General features: G+C 43.4%; 1 protein-coding gene across 2 annotated transcripts in view; it reads left to right on the top strand.

Annotated features, from left to right (window-relative positions):
• Positions 1-6,898: 6,898 nt before the first annotated feature.
• Positions 6,899-16,717, top strand: part of SYTL3 (synaptotagmin like 3) — a gene marked incomplete at its 3' end in the record, with an annotated part of 92,435 nt that continues 82,616 nt past the window's right edge. Inside the window, exons 1-2 of one of the 2 annotated variants that reach the window (XM_079146772.1) lie at positions 6,899-7,234; positions 13,253-13,329. Of the gene's footprint in view, positions 7,235-13,252; positions 13,330-16,717 lie in introns of those variants that run through there. The other variant, XM_079146770.1, reaches the window with a different exon arrangement.

The raw sequence follows: 16,717 nt of genomic DNA, 5'->3' as shown, positions 1-16,717 counted from the left end.
TCGTCTATCAGGATCTTAGTAGAGCCTGTCAGAGGGAACCTAACCCTTCCAAGGAAACTTCCATCTCTCTTCCATTTTGCCTTGTCATGCGTCAATAATTTCAATAATTGTTGATGATCTACAGATTTATTCCTGGTTGTCTCCACATGATTATACTTTAACAGGTCTTAGCTTAAAATTACCTCAACAGAGGCCTTTTCTGATCATTCCACTTAAGGCAACAAATTGTGTCTACCTCTGTATCCTGTGCCTTTCCTTCTTAGAACTCCTCTCAGTTTGGAAGGGTGTATTTATTGTTGTCTCTCCATCTACAATCTAAGTTACATGCAGGCAGAATTCATTTTATTCACTAATGTATCTCCCTCCCCTGACAGTGTGCCTTGTCCATAGTAGGTGCACAATGAAAACTGAGCAAATAGGGGCTGGGGTTGTGACTCAGTGGTAGAGCGCTTGCCTAGCATGTGAGTCACTGGGTTCGATTCTCAGCACCACATATAAATAAATTAATAAAATAAAGGTCTATCAACATCTACAAAAATATTTTTTTAAACTGAATGAATGAATAATGAATAAATGAATTACCCAGGGTATATCTGCTCTGTCTAAGATCCAAATGGAGAGAACTGGGGAATGTAGTGCCTTCTTGTTGAACTCAGAGAACTTCAAGAAGAGGGCAGAACTGAGAGAGACCCAAGACTGAGCTGCCCTGGGCAAATGGTCTGAGCAAGGAGCTTTGCTGGTCTCCTGCCTCTTAGATTCTGAACTTCGTTTTAGCTTTTTTTTTTTTTTTTAAGGATTTTTAAGATGTTAATAGACCTTTATTTTATTCATTTATTTATATGTGGTGCTGAGAATCTAACCCAGTGTCTCACACATGCTAGGCAAGGGCTCTACCACTGAGCCACAACCCCAGCCCATATTTTACCTTTAAAAAAAAATTTTTTTTAGTTGTAGGTGGACACAATACCTTAATTTTATTTATTTTTTTCTGTGGTGCTGAGGATCAAACCCAGTGCCTCACATGTGCTAAGCATGTGCCCCAGCCCTTTATTTTACCTTTTAAGTTTCCTTCTTTTACCTGGTTTCAACTCACCTGATCCAGTGTTTCAGTCTAGCGCCTTGGTCTGCATTTGATTCTGATTCTGACATTTCTTTGTCTTCCTGCCATTCCAAAGTCACCTGAGATCCCCTTATCAGTGTCCTCTGCCCACCTGGTTCCAGGCCCCCTCCCCACCATGGTTCTGATGCAAACAAGGGCCTTTTAACTCTCTCATTTTCTTCTGGAACTTTGTTGTGGTCCTTGAGTTCTCCTGGCTAAGTGTCTTAAAATTATGTGCAAAGCAAGACGAAAGAGATTCTGAGCAAACCTCTGCGATCAGAGTGTGGAGCTGGTGGAACTGGAGACGCCCCTGTCATTTTCTCCATAGCCTTGTGGAACCCCCACCCGCCGCCACTGTGAGACAGGGTCCTGCTCTGTTCCTAGGCTGGCCTCAAACTCACAATCACCTTCCTCAGCCTCTCCAGTAGCCAGGTTTACAGTGTGTGCCACCCACACCTGACTCTAGAAACTTCCTCATTCCTAAATGGCTGCTGTAATAGGGCATTGTTAATGTATGTATCTTCAGCATTATTGTAATTAAAGATCACCAGTGTGCACATAAATCAACAGAAAGCATATAAGTGTGCCTTGTAAAACATTTCCCCCAACTTCAACTTTCCAATTTTAACTATCAAAGAACATTCATTAGTGCTACAAACTTGGCTAAGATGTGGTCTTTACAGAATATTTAAAAACTGATTTCTGTTAATAGGAGGGTTTTAATTCTCTAGTCTTATGTAATGTAATGCTTGGGGAAATTCCAGGATATGGTATCATATTCTATCTAATTGATTATAGGCTGTAGAAGTAAGGAGTTTAACATTGATATGACATTTGGCAATTCACTAGCTGCTGTCTTCCCATATTCCAAGAAAGGATGTCCATCAGAAGCACCAGAGTGTGCTTCTGACTCATAACTGCTCGTAAATGTCTAGCATTTTGCTATGTTTTAGAATGACATTTACCTTCTGTGCATCGAGTGAATCTTGGGTTGGTTTTCCAATTTGAGATTAGTCATAGAATTTTTTTTTTTTTTTTTTTTTTTTTTTTTTTTGCGGTACTGGGGCCTTGTGCTTGTAAGGCAAACACTCTACCAACTGAGCTATATCCCCAGCCCAAGAACAGCAATTACCCTTCCAGTTAAGTCTCTTACATACAAACTGTAGAAATAGACTAGAGTTGCCGATGCCTTGATTTAGTAAGCATGGGCCACATAATCATAGCAATCAAAAGGTTGTCACATCAACAAATAATATCAATAATATTTTGCTGTGCTGTTCTCCTGTTTAAGATCTGCAGCCCTTCATAATCCAAATCTGATCCTGCGGATATTTGACCTTTTCCTTTCTTTCCCTGTGCCTAGGAGCGTGTTATAAAGAGGCACCGTGGAGTCATGCTAAGTCAAGGATGGGAAAAAGGAAGGAAGACCAATGTCAAAACATGCAAGTCTGAGGAGTTTAGTATAATGGGAAAGGAAATAAAGTTCTGACTGACACATCTAGAAGGAGAGTCCTGCACTGAGAAATTTCTTGCTAATCTAGGGACTGAGAAGCCTGGGGACTGTCATACTGAAACACCTCAGTACCAGCTGGAAATAGCTGCTGCTGTGGCTGCTGTGGCCACGTCCCTGGGACCCCAACCCAGAAAGAGCAAAGATGGGGGAGAGGTGGCTTAAGGGCTGACTAAGAAGGTGCTGCTCCTGAGTGGCACATGCCAACTCCACACATTTCACCACCCGCAACCCGTCTTTGGCCACGCCTGCGGTAACACAGCCAGGATGCTGCCACCTGCCACCTGCCACACACATAGCATGTTGAAGGTCTCCGTTGTGATTCCATCATGCTGTCCATCCTCATGCTCCTGTCCTTGTCACCAGCCCAGCCAGTCTGCCCTTCACAGCTAATCGACCTCAACCGCTGCCAGCCATGTGTCACCTCACTTTACTTTGGGATTTGGTGTGACTTATAGCTGTTCAATTTCAACACCCAGTTACATTCTTCCTCTGCCAGCTCCTCTCTCTGCTGTCCCTTGTAGCCTGATACATTAGCTCAGAGGTCTCCAAACTTCTTTAACTATGCCTCTCTAGCAGGAGTAATTTTTGAGCATGTATGCTACAGGTATGTTTATTTTTAAATGATATAGTCAATTAAAAATTTATTTCTTGAACATTAGTAAAGTTTAAGTTTTAGCTTTTAAAAATAAATATGTTTAATATTTTCTTAGTATACCCTGTTGTTATGGTCTGAATTATGTCAACCCCCCCCCCCCCAAATTCATACGTTCATACCTCAGTGTGACTTTATTTGGAGATAGAGTTGTAAAAAAGGTAAGAAGATAAATGAAGTCATATCTGTGGCCTTAACCAAAGTGATTTACATCCTCATAAAAAGAAAAGTTCAGGTCACGTTGGGCACCAGGAATCACCTTGTGAAGACACGTGGGGGGGGGGTGGGAGATGACCACGTGCGAGTCACAGAGAGGAGCATCCAGAAGAAAGGCGCCTCCAACCCTGCCCACATCTTGACCTTGGACTTTCAGTCTCCAGGGTTATGAGGCAATACATTTCTGTGTAAGCCACTATTATGTGGTATTTATTACAGCAGTCTGATGCTGATTTGGAAATAATGACTCTCATTTCAAAAGCATTTTCTTCCAAATATTCCTAAATGGATTGACTCAGCATCTCAGGCTACAAACCAGTAATTCTAGAGCATAAATGGCAGTTAATAATTATCGAGGACTTGTTTAGTCTAGAGGTCCTCCACCACAATCCCTGTAGCTGTGCCTGAAACTTAATAGATACACAGCAAATATTTTTGAATGAGTTAAAGGAACTGTAAAACTAAGAGGAACCAGGAGATGGGTTCAGAGAGGTTGAGTGATTTGCCCAAGATCTCTCAGGTCATCTCACTCCAAAGCTTGCCCTATTAATTTAGCCTTCCCTACTTATTCTAACTCTCAGCAGCCACCCCACCCTCCACACACCATTGTTCCTTGCCAGATTCACCATCTTAAGTTGTCATTATCCTAAGGCCACAGAAGAATGAGATTTCAGAACCAAGGAGCTAAAGGGATGGCTGAGGTAAACTTCATGTACTGATGAGGAAAGCAAGCAGAGCACCTTAGGCTTAGTTGTCAGCTCACTGGGCAAAAATCACACATTTCAATTAGTCTTCACCTCATGAGAGTCTGAGACCTCCAAAAGGACTCATTAAAGGAATGAGAAAAACAAGCTCATATAATGGGAGAAAATATACACACACTTTATTTCTATTCTTTATATAAAGAACTTCTGCAAATCAATGCTAGAAAGGCAGGTGATCCAATTGAAGAATAGGTGAAAGACTTAACAACTGTACATAAGAGTAGATATCTATTAAGATTTAGATATGGGGTGTCCTCCAAAAGCTCATGTGTGAGATAATGCAAGAAAGTTCAGAGGTGAAATGAATAGATGAGCGTTATAACACAATTAGTGAATTAATCCCTTGGTAGGGATTAACTGGGTGGTAACTGAAGGCAGGCAGGGTGTGGCCGGAAGAGACAGGTCACTGGAAGCCTGTTTCTGGGGTTATATTTTGTCCCTGATGGGTGGAGCTCTCTCTCTGCTTCCTGGTTGCCATGTGCTCCACCATACTCTTGCACCATGATGTTCTGCTTCACCTTGGGCTCAGAACTCCAGAGCCAGCCACCTGTGGACTGAGACCTCTGAAACTGTGAGCCCCAAGTAAACTTCCTCCCCTATGTTGCTCTTGTCAGATCTTTTGCTCACAGCAATGAAAAAGCTGAGTAAAACAGTATCCAAATAACCAATAAGCACATAAAATGATATTCAAATTGTTCAGCTATATTAACTATCAGGGAAATACACATTAAAACCACAATGTGAGATCACTATATGGCCACATGAATAGACAAGAAGGCAGATAATACCAAGTGTTGGTGAGGATGTAGAGCAACAGGAACATGTTGTCAATAGGAGTGTGAATTCATAACAACCACTTAACAACAACAACAACAAAATAACAAAATGAAAACCAAACTGCTTGACAGCATTTACCAAAGTGGAACTTATCCCTAACCTATGACCTAGCAACCATTTCCAGACACATAATAAGCCCGAACATACAAATATTCATCAAAAAAGACTATACAAAAATGTTTGTAGCAATGCTACTTATAGCTAATATGAATAACCAAAAATTCTAAACACAAATATCCATTAACAATATAACAAATAATTTATATAGAAGTTTACAATGAGATACAATACAACAATGAGAATAATTACATGCAACAGTATGGATGAATCTCACAAACAATGCTGAAAGAAGCCAGATCCAGAGGAGGTAATAGCCTTTGATTCCATTTATTTGATTTGGTTTCTTTATTTATTTGATTCCACAAAAAACAGAACAGTGAGTCAATGGTGTTAGATCCTAGTAATAGTTACGACAGGAAGATAGTGATGGGAAGCAGTGAGGAGAGGGTTCCAGGGGCTGTTCATGTTGTTTCTTTTCTTCCTTCCTTCCTTCCTTCCTTCCTTTTTCTTTCTTTCTTTCTTTTTTGTTTTTTATGTTACTGGGGATTGAACTTGGGGGCACTTGACCACTGAGCCAGATCCCCAGTCTTATTTTGTATTTTATTTATTTGTGCTGCTTTAACAGGAAAACAGAAACTGGGTGACTTATAAAGGATAGGAACCTAATTCTCAACATTCAAGAGACTGGGAAGTGCAAGGTGAAGGTGGGGTGTCTGCTAAGGGCCTTCCTGCTGTGTCGTGGAAGGCAGCACCTGCAGAAGGGGAGAGGACAAACTCTTTTCACAGGTAGCCCACTCCCAAGTTAACAGCCTTTTCCATAATAACAGCATCAGCCCACTCACAAGGGCAATTCCCAGGGCCTGATTACCTCCAGTAGTCCCACAACTTAACTCAGTGAACACAATGGCAGTTAAGTGTCAAGAGTTTGGGAGGGGATGTTCAGACCACAGCTCTGTTTATGACTTTTATAAAATTCTGTAAGCATGATATACTTCAAAAAATTTTACCCCCCCAAAAGTCCATGCCAGTCTCGTTATGAATCCAGACTTGAGTTAGCAGCTATTCTCTGAGATGCTGTCAAACTCCTCACAAATGGGCAACACTGGTCTCTGGGGGTTTCTTGGGAAGTGTGAAATATTTCATAATATCAATCAACTTGGCCTTTCCTCCAGTTAACTGTGTGAAATGCTGACCCACAAGGGCTCCTGGGTGTGGCTTCGGAGTGGCTTTGCTGCCTGGGTCCCTGGTGATGTGGGGAGTAGCTGCGGAAGCTCTCAGGGTGGCCACGTGGATGTGCTGTTTCAGCCTGTGCCAGACAGGAAGGAGAGAGAAGCAGGTCAGTTATTCTAAGAACTGACTTCCTCATGCCCAGACGGCTCTTGCCTTGAAGCAGATAAGGTAGGATGCCTGTCCGTGTCTAGGTGGGAGCAGGTCATTGTGGGGTGGGGCAGGTTGAGGCTGGAGTTATTGTACAGTTACTGTAACTTGGCTCTCGTCAATGGCATTGAAAAGCTGGGAAACAAAGCCAACAATAACTTAGTTGAAAGATGACTTGAACTTATATTGAATAACATCCTTTTAAAATGTGGTAATGATCTAAGTGGTATGGAGGAGAGACTTTCAGAGTTAGTTTAAAACATAAAACAGAAGACACAATCCCAAAACTATGTGGTGTGGATGTTTTTAAGGTGGCTGAGTGTCATTGGACTTCTCTTTTGGCTTGCAGATTCTTATGCCTGTAGTTAGCTGCTCACTTGCTCCAGATCAGCTTAGTCACACTGTTTTGATCATCCATAATCTCTAGTTTGAAGGTGGAACATAGGTATGATTTTAGAATAGAGAAATTAAGTTAGCTGGGGCCTCACTTAAATTTCTTTTAACTAGGCTTCCCTGACCCCCAAACAAATATCTTGGTAACAGAGAGATTGTCAGAAGGAAATATACATTACGTATTAAAAGATCTATTAAGAAACGAGAATTCATGTAGAAAAAAAGTACTGAACCAAGGCAGTGGGAGATTGTTACTTCTTCTCTGCCTAAAGGAAGCATCACCTTTAGGAGTTACACAGACCCAGATTGCAGTGTGAATTTAGGTAAGTGTCTTGTAAATGGCTCCAGGCTTTGCGCCTCTCCTTTCCCCACCTCTTCCTTTTCTCTCCCTCTCCCTTTCTCCCCGCCCCCTTCATCTGTACAGTGAGTACACTTACATCATAATGTCGCAATGAGGATTAGTTGAAAGAAGGTATGCGATGTGCTTAAACTGTCTGGCCCAGAGTAAGTACTAAATAAATAGCTGTTGGCATAACAAAATATATAACAATAGTTATTAGTAATATCAATATTAATATAATAACATTAATTCTCATTTCTTCTTCTTCTTTTTTTTTTTTTTTTTTGGTACTAGAGATTGAACTCAGGGTCGCTTAACCACATCCCTAGCCCTTTCTTATTTTTTGTTTTGAGACAGGGTCTTTTTAAGTTGCTTAGGGCCTTGCTAAGTGGCTGAGGCTGACTTTGAACTCATGAGCCTCCTGCCTCAGCCTCCTGAGCTGCTGGAATTACAGGCGTGTGCCTTTTGTCCTTCTGTAAAAAGAGGTCAAGTTTAAGCCATGAAAGTCATGGATTTCTATTTCAGTTTTTACTGATTCTAAAATAGCTTTTGGGTGGAAGTGGTGTGGGTGGCAAGAAATCCACCTGGATGGGAAGATTACATCGAATCAGTGGTGAAATGCAGCGACCTTCCCCTCCCCAGGTGGACTTCAGGCTGTGTGGATTTAAGTGCACACACACTAAAACTTAAACAAAAGGACGGAAAGCTCATGTACCTGGTGGAGACTTTAAGAACACCAGTATGAATCAGGGATGGGGGTTGGATGGGGCCTCCCAAGTGAAGGGTCCTAACACCCAGGCTCACTCACTGCCTAGGAAATCCACCTCTAAGTCACAAGAGACAGGACCTTAGGAGTGCACATCTCCTCCCGGGTCAGGCTTCCTGGTGACACACGCGCCTCATCTCGGCCTATGCAGACTGAGTCTTTGCAGGCTGTGGCTGGGAGCCCAATTTGGGCTGGAACTGGAGACAAGAGTTGCTCCTCGTTTATCACCTGCCCAGCAGGCTTGTGTTCTTTTGCTGTCCTGGCAAAATGCCAAAGTCAGTTCAGTCGCTCAGCTTTTCCCTTGCGTATGAGGCACCCGCACTGCGGCTGCAGGGAACCTGCAAAGCTGCTCGAAGAAGTGGCTGTGGTGAGGGGGCCGGCGGAGGCGCAGCCCCTGGAAAGACCTCGCTGTGTGCTGTTGGTATCAGTGACGGTGTGACAGTGTGACGTGGTGACGAGGCTCTGCCTTATCGCCGTGAGAAGGTCCTTAGTTGTTTCTTTTGAAAGTCCCAGCAGTGGTGACGGTCACTTCAAGGAATACACTCTGCTACCATTTGCATCTCCACTGAGGTGTCATTTTTCCCTCCAGCAGAGTGAGGCTGGGGAACTTCCTCCCTTGAGCTGGTGCTGCCTGCTCAGAGATAATGCGGACCAGTGAGAGGAGCAGGTCCCGCCTGCAGATAGGCCGCTCCCTTTCTCGTTCTCCTGTGTCCTTCTCTCCTTCACTTGTACATTGCTTGCCAGATCTGAAAGCTGAAGTCGAGGTTTGTTGTTAGGCTGCCTAAAGTAAGCCAGCCTCGTTCCCAGCGTCCAGAGCACCAGTGCATGCAGTCGTGTGTCAGATAAGGACGTGTGTCAGATAAGGATGGAGCTCTTCTGAAAAACGCCTTGGTAGGGGGTTGTGCTGTGGGAAATCATTGCAGGTACTTACTTAAACAAGCAGAGATGACAGGGGTTGTCACCAGGTGAGACACAGCTGTAGTGTGGCCGGTTGTTGGCAGGCTCCTGATTACTACCATCCCCTGGCAAGTTGTCCCATGCTTCTCGCCTGGAAAGCCCTCCCTGGTCCCTCCAGCCCTGTCTGCCCTCCCACACACAAGCCTCTTGCCTGCCCCGAGTCCTCCCCCTCCCTGTGGATCCTTGGCTGTTTACATGCACCTTGCCGTGTTATGATTTGCTTTCATGTCTATTTTTCTGGCTAGGACATGTGCTTCTTGAATTCAAAACTCACTGGGTGTGAGTTCATTGTGTCTCACCTGTTTCCATGTCCCTGCTACCTGGAATGTGCTTGGTCCTCAGATGACCAAGAAAATCTGTGTTGCCAAACAGATGCACTAAGTCCCCTGATCATGCTGTCCAGATGCCAGACACACCTGGGAGACCCATGATGGGTTAAAGACAAAAGAGAAATCGGGTAGCCCCCTCTCCTGCAGTTTCACTTTCCATGATTTCAGTCACCTGTGGGCACACCTCAGTCCAAAAATATGAAATGCAAAATTCCAGAAACAGAGCTGGCACAGTGGCACACGTTTTGTGTAATCCCAGGTACTCAGGAGGCTACAGTTGGAGGATCACAAGTTTGAGGCCAGCCTCAGCAACTTAGCAAGACCCAGGCTCAAAAAAAAAAATTATAGCAATACGCAATTCATGTTTTAAATAAATTTTATTATATTATTAAAACTGTTGTATTTTATATCGGTGTGCCTCATTCATACATTAAACTTTGTTATAGGTATGCAGGTAACATATACTGTGTTGGGTACTATTTGTGGTTTCAGGCATCCACTGGGGGTCTTGGATGTGTCCCTGCGGACACTGTGCTTAGGATGCAATATCCCACCACTGCTGTCTGTGTTCCCACCAATCCTGAAGAAACGGCCTGGTTTCTCATAGGCTTTCCTGGAGGGGCAGAAGAAGCAGTGGGGAAGCACTTGAGCCGTGCTCGCTGGGTCCCAGCTGGTGCTGGGGCTCCCTGAGCGACTTGCTTAGTTCCCAACACAGCCCCGTGAAGCAGGGATCTCTCTCCCCTTGCTAGAGGAGGAAGGGAGGTCTCACAGACATGAGGCAACTGGCCTGGGCACACGTCGGAGTCCTGGCCTGGGACTGGCTGACCCCAACAAGCGCTGGGCTGTACTGGGCTGGGCTGGGCCCTTCTCTAAGGGACTTAGGGAAACTTTTCATTCACTGGTGCTGTGGTATAGGTTTTCTTTCTTTCTGTTTGTTAAATGTGAGTGATAATGGAGTGCTGTAACAAAGGCAGCATCTAGTGCAGAGGCGTGAGGAGCTGGCCTCTGAGCTCTGAGTGGGATGCAACCAATAGGTTGAATGAGTGAGATTATGAATGTTATCACAGAAAAATGGATCTTAAGATTTCATCATTTGAGCTGTGTATGGCATTGTGATTTCCTGTCTGAAAGCAAGAAAACATAATAATTCCCTTCCAACTAGGAAATGACTGGTTCCCCTACCCTTCTCAGCTTTCCGAAGGCTGGGGTTCTCCAAAATGAGCCTTTACTTGTTCCCTGACTGTCCTTACTTCCCACTCTGCTTGACTTCCTGCTTTAGGAAACCTATATGCCACCATAATCACCAGCTCTCTCAATTCAAGTCAAACATCAGGTACCCCCTGGCTGGGTGATGGGGAATCACCGAAATCTGATGTCCTCAGTAGACAGAACCCTCCAGTACGAGATGAAAGGAAACCAGGGTCCCCAGAGAGAAATATTCCAAGTGAAAGGGTCACGCTGAAGGAAATGAATACCTGAATGAGTCAATGCTTACTGAATTAGGTTCTGATCGATCTGCAGTAATAATGACGACACTTCCTAGTGCTGACTGATGACAGCAAACCTCTGCACGGCGGCACCCGGCGCTCAGCTCCACGCTCGGGACCTGCGTCTGCATCAGCACGCTTGGTCGTCACAGCTCCAAGGAGCGGGCCCTGCACTTCACTCTGATTTGGGGATAAGTCCAACACCCAAATAGCCAGTAAGCGGCCAGCCCAGCCACTCACAGGATGGCCAGGCCCAAGGCCTGATCTCCTGGCTGTCACCCTCTTTGGCTCAGAGTAAATGAGGTTCAGGCGGAAGGAAGGATGGAGTAAGAGCCTGGAAACAAGAGAGCGCGGAGTTCAGGCCTGGTCTTGGATGAGCCTTGAGCACGTCGTGGGAGCTGCAGGTTTTGTGGATGGAGAGGTGGGAAGAGGCTGGAGGGCAGAGGGTCGTGATGCCAGGTGGGCGCTGGAGAGTTGGATTGCAGGAATAGGGACCCGGGCTGCTTCACTGGGAGCCGAGCACCGCCCCTTGGGTACCTCGGGCAGCTGGAGTCGCCCTTGCAGGGAGACTTTTGTCCTGTTGTGGGGAGTCTGCTTCCTCCTCCTCGCCACCCTCTCAGCCCTTGCTGCTCCCACTTTCTGTGTTCAGCGTGGAAGCAAATGGGTGCAGCCCCTCTGGGCCCTGTCAGCAGTCAGTCCCCCCTTGCCCATTGGTGTTAGAAGTGTCATTGGCACACCCGGGTCTTCGTCTGAGAAGGGCGTGAGGCACAAACCTGCCCTTATGTGGTGACATAAAATAGTGCAAAGACCATGCCAACTAATCTTCGTGGAATTCTTTCCGCCTCCACGTTCTGCCCCAAAACATTATGAAAATTAAAATCATCTGAGACAGGTGCATTTGTTTTATCCATGTTTTGAAGACTATGTTTAGTAAATCAGTGTGCTTTTTACTCTCCTGCTAGTGTAAGTGACCAGAGGTCAAACCCGTGCTTTATCTCGGTAAGCCTGTGGGGTCTATGGAATCATCTCCGACTTTCTCAGTACTTATCAAGGGCCCATTCATCTTACTAATTAACTCATCTGCCACCCTAGAAGCCGCTACAGACTAGGAAAGCTGTATCATCAAAAGACTTTTAAATAATTTTAGAAAATAAGTAAATTGTCTCCCAGGGGCACCTTGTCTTGAGTAAGTAGACTATGAGTCAAGAATGGTTTTACTGAATTGTTTTTGAGTGATTTGGAAGAGGGATTATGGAGCAGAATCTCCATGTTGGCAGTTGACCCAAAACTTGTAAGAACCTAGCACCAACCTAACAGGGTGTAGGACCAGCACCAATACTTGCACAAGAGGGTGGAAACGTTGAAATGATTAAAACAATTTGTATGGAAAGAGGAATTCTGAACTTACAATTGTAATGGAAATCAGACCTGGAATTTATTGCATAAGCAAGAAAACTCACCCTCAAAGCAAAGTCTCTGATCCCGGAACCACACAAAACAACAACTAACCATTCCTCTATTTCCCGGTGTCCCATTCTCCTGCAAACCCAATAAGATATCAAGAAATGAACAAGAGAATTATATCATCAACTTGAAAGGGACCTGAGGGATGGTGGGTCCTCTAAATCAGTGGTTCAACTCACAAGACCCAATGCTCACTCGTTACAGGAAATGCTTTGTAGTTCACCTCTTACTCTCCTGAAATTAAGTCCGTGTATAGTATGACCCACATACATAAAAACTGTAATAGTACAAAGTCATTGTGCTGAAAGGAGAAATAAAAGGGCAGTAAGTAATAACAATACAAGATGTACGTCTGTACGGAAAGCACTTTGGAAAGCATGTCCACACACACAGAATCCTGTGACCTAGGCCTGTACATGCACTCTTGCTGGGGTGTGACTTCAGGGGTTCAAACACTCCAAGCAGTGTTGCCCTCAGTGAGTCCTTCTGTAGTGGCAATGATTCTTGTTAAAGTTCTGAGTGAAAAAAGTAGTTTTCCTTCAATTCATACAATAATTGCATTCCTAAAAAAAAAAAAAAATCAGTATGTTAAAACCTTGGAAAATATACTTGGCATTTATATAGGGGTTAGATTCTTTTATCAGAAAATTATGCTTTTTTCCCCCTAAATTAATTTTCTGGTAAGAGAGTCAACAATTGTATTAGAATTCAAGAAAATTCTTTGTCACTGAGACAACAAAAACACCCACATATTTCTAAAATGGGCATGTGGTACTTTCCCCATGAAAGATCCTGACCGAGTCCCAAATGAAGCAAAGCCATGAGCCAGTGGGGCATTAGGAGGCCACTGGTGACCAAAAACAAAAACAAAAACAAAAACAAAAATACCCAAACTTTCCTCTTTTGAACATTTTTTTTTTTGGTACTGGGGATTGAACTTCGGGGTGCTTTGCCACTAAACATATTCTCGCTCCTTTTTATTTTTTATTTTGAGACAGGATTTCATGAAGTTGCTGAAGCTGGCCTTGAACTTGCCATCTTCCTGCCTCAGTCTACAGAATCTTTGAGATTACAGGCGTGTGGCCACCATGCCTTTTGTTAAATCTTAAGTGAAAATGGCCCTGGGATGCTCCAACTGTGGCATCATTTAAAAAATCCATCTCTTTTTTTGAAGTGGACCTTCCAAGGATTAAAAAAAAAAGTCCATGTTGTTTCTAACAATAGAAGGCTTTACTTACAGATGTTCACCAAGCCCTCAAGTGACAGGGTTTGCAGAAGTGAGAATCAAAATCTGTAGTCTGAATGTTTAGAGAAACTGGACTCAGCGTCTCCAAAAGTCAAGTGTAACCACACTGGGATGGTTGGTAACACCTTGCGTTTTCTAAGCCTTGTCCCTGTGTCAACTTGGAATGTCAGAAAGCAACACGTCTTGGTCTGTGTTTGAATTGGTTTCAAGGAATAACAATTTAGAACTCTATCTTTGGCCTTAACTTGAAATCAATCTAATAATGATACACGAAGCACAGTTTGGCATCTTTTGTCAAGCCACTTTGAAGTAACTGATTGTCTTCATTTCTTCATTTTTTTCTTTTTCTTCTTTCTTTCTTTCTTTCTTGACTGGGGATTGAAGCCAGGGGTGCTTAACCACTGAACCACAACCCCAGTCCCTTTTTATATTTTATTTACAGACAGGGTCTCACTGAGTTGCTTAGGGGCTCGCTAAATATCTTCATTTTTTACACCCCGAGGATGCCCTATATTTCTTTCAATTTATCGGAACTATACACACCATTTTGAATTTTCTTTGTGAGGTTTTTATTTTTATCTTTTGCCATGGCTACCAAAAGAGTCGGAGATATATTTACTGGTGTTCAAGTGCAGTGCGATGTTTTACCCCAGCTTCCTGGTGGAGCCGCTGTTCCTTTTCTTTCTACGGCTGGTGTCTCTGACTTTATTTTGGTGGCCCTCCATGCACTCTTATTGTAAGCCACATCTAGCTTTGTTAGAAGTTGATGGTATAAACCACCAGCCAAGTCATGTCTCTGAAGCATTCAGAACAGTACCTAGCACATGGGAGGGGCTCAAGAAATATTTACTAAGTGCTCAGATGTTTGGTCTGGGGAAACTAACTTTTTCACTTTTCTGTAGCTAGGAGTGAGAGGCCACAAGGGGGAACCCCAACTACCACTTCTCCCTTAAAAATACTTCCCACACTAGTATCCGGAGACAGGCGTGGGGTGGTTGCGTATTGAGTAGTGTTTTGTAATGATCATTGAATCCTGTATTTTTGAAATGTGTAAGACCTGGACACCTGACAAGTGAGCCTCTGGGGGTTCCCGGATCCCTCCTGTGGAAATAATTGCCACTGTCATTACCAGCCCAGGATGTACTAACTGGTTCTGCTCAACTGAAGAGCATGAGACCAGAGCAGAAACTGCCACGTGAAAAGAAAGCACAGTGCTCAGATCCAGTGTTTTAAGACAAACACAAAAAATCTTCATTTAAAATATTTGAGAATCAGACAAATGATCAGCAAATATCTGCAGTGTGTTCAGTACAGTAGAGAGCAAGAACTGAGGGGCAAATTTAGAAGACTTGGCTGGAGAAGTTGGTGACATGAATAACTTGCTCCTTACCATTTGCCTGGTCACATGCTCTTTTCTATTGCTTTCTTCTTTCCCAGAGACTCAAGAATTAGATCTGCTAGTTCCACCTGTTCATCTGGAAACTGGAGCCAAGAGGACATGAGGATTTGTCCCCGTTGGCACAGAGAGGTGCTAGAGGCTAGGTCAGAACCCAGAGGCATTGTTGCTGTGTGGTTTCCTGCCATCTAGAAAGGTGGCATCTGGAGAGCAGGTCCTTAAGGGCACCTAACTGGAGGTCAAGCTGTCCGCTCTCAGAGCTCTGGGTTTTCCCAGCCATGAAACCTCTGCAGTTGGGGTGAGCAATGAATTTTAACTTCATTTTACAATGGAGAGACAACTATGGAATCCCTTAAGTCAGGAGTCCTTAGCCTGCAGGTCCACAAACATAAATCAGGAAAAATTACATCTTTATTTTCATTAACCTTTAACTAAATTTAGCATTTCCTTAAATTATCAATATAGGCAACAAACCATGGCAAGATCTGTAACTTTTGTCTCCACTAGAAATTACAGTTTCATACCACATTATATGTTGTAGGTATCTCAAAATATTATTTATACCCACCTCCTCCTTGAAATTAAGGTTGTCATTAGCTCACTGCTAGATCTATGATTTCATGCATCAACAAACACATAAATTACTATGTTACAATTTTAAAACGATTTCAGTATAATCAATTTCCTTTGTAACCCAATGTATTTTATTTTATACATTTAAATACATAGGCCTCACCAGACTACCAAAGATTAAAGAAGAGTTAAGAACCTTTACTTAAGGAGAATGATACCTTAGGGCTCTGTTAACCTCATTCACAAATTTGCTGAGGATCATAAGTTAATGTAATGCGGATTCCTGTTGAAGCCGGCCAGGGGACTGCCACTTCTGCAGCCCTGGAGGGTTGGCCATCCTGTTACTAAGGGATCCCCGTAGGCGTGATGACAAAAACAGCATCAGAAAAAGGATATTGATTTGATCTTCTACATGTTCTAGATAGAGGGAAATCCAGCAAACCTTTCAACTTGCGCTAAACAGAAAAAGGCCTGATGTGTAGGGATAAGGAGCCTCGTGAAAACTCTTAAAAGCCATAAAAAATTGATGGATTGAGGCTGTGGTGTTGCTACTTCATGCTTCTCTAATTGATTACAATTTTTTTAAGTTTTGCTATTACTTGAAAAAATAATAGCTAACAGCCAAGAACATCATTTCTCTAATGTATTTTCAATTAGAATGTTGTAGTCAGTCATTTGCCACATAATGACATTTCAGTTAACAGTGGGCTGCATGTAGTATACCATGAGGGTCTGATAGGACTATAACTGAGCTGAAAAATTCTTCTTGTACTACTCTCGAGTTTGTGGTGGTGCTAGTGTAAACACAGCCAATGCTCTGCCAGTCATATGAAAGTAGCACATACACTTCTGTACAGTACATAAGACTTGCTAATGATAATAAATGCCTGAGTTACTGGTTTATGCATTTACTATACTTGCTTTTTTATCATTATTTTACAGTGTTTGGTGTGTGTGTGTGTGTGTGTGTGTAGTGCTTCCAGGGTGCAGTTTCACACACCTGTAATTCCAGCGACTCTGGAGGCTGAGACAGGATGACTGCGAGTTTGAGGACAGCTTTGGAAAATTAGTGAGAACTTGTCTCAAAAATAAAAAAACAAAAGGGCTGTGGATGAGCTAGTGGTAGAGCACCCCAGAATCAATCTCCAGTACTGAAAAAAAAAAAAGTTCACTGTAAAAGAGTACCATGTTGGCAGGCACAGTGGCGCATGCCTGTAATCCTAGCAGCTCAGGAGGGTGAGGCAGGAG

This window comes from Sciurus vulgaris, assembly GCF_902686455.1.
Source record: "Sciurus vulgaris genome assembly, chromosome: 7".
In the NCBI taxonomy this organism is placed as follows: Eukaryota; Metazoa; Chordata; class Mammalia; order Rodentia; family Sciuridae; genus Sciurus; species Sciurus vulgaris.
The sequence above is the reverse complement of the archived record's forward strand: the minus strand, read 5'-3'. Positions and strand labels throughout refer to the sequence as shown.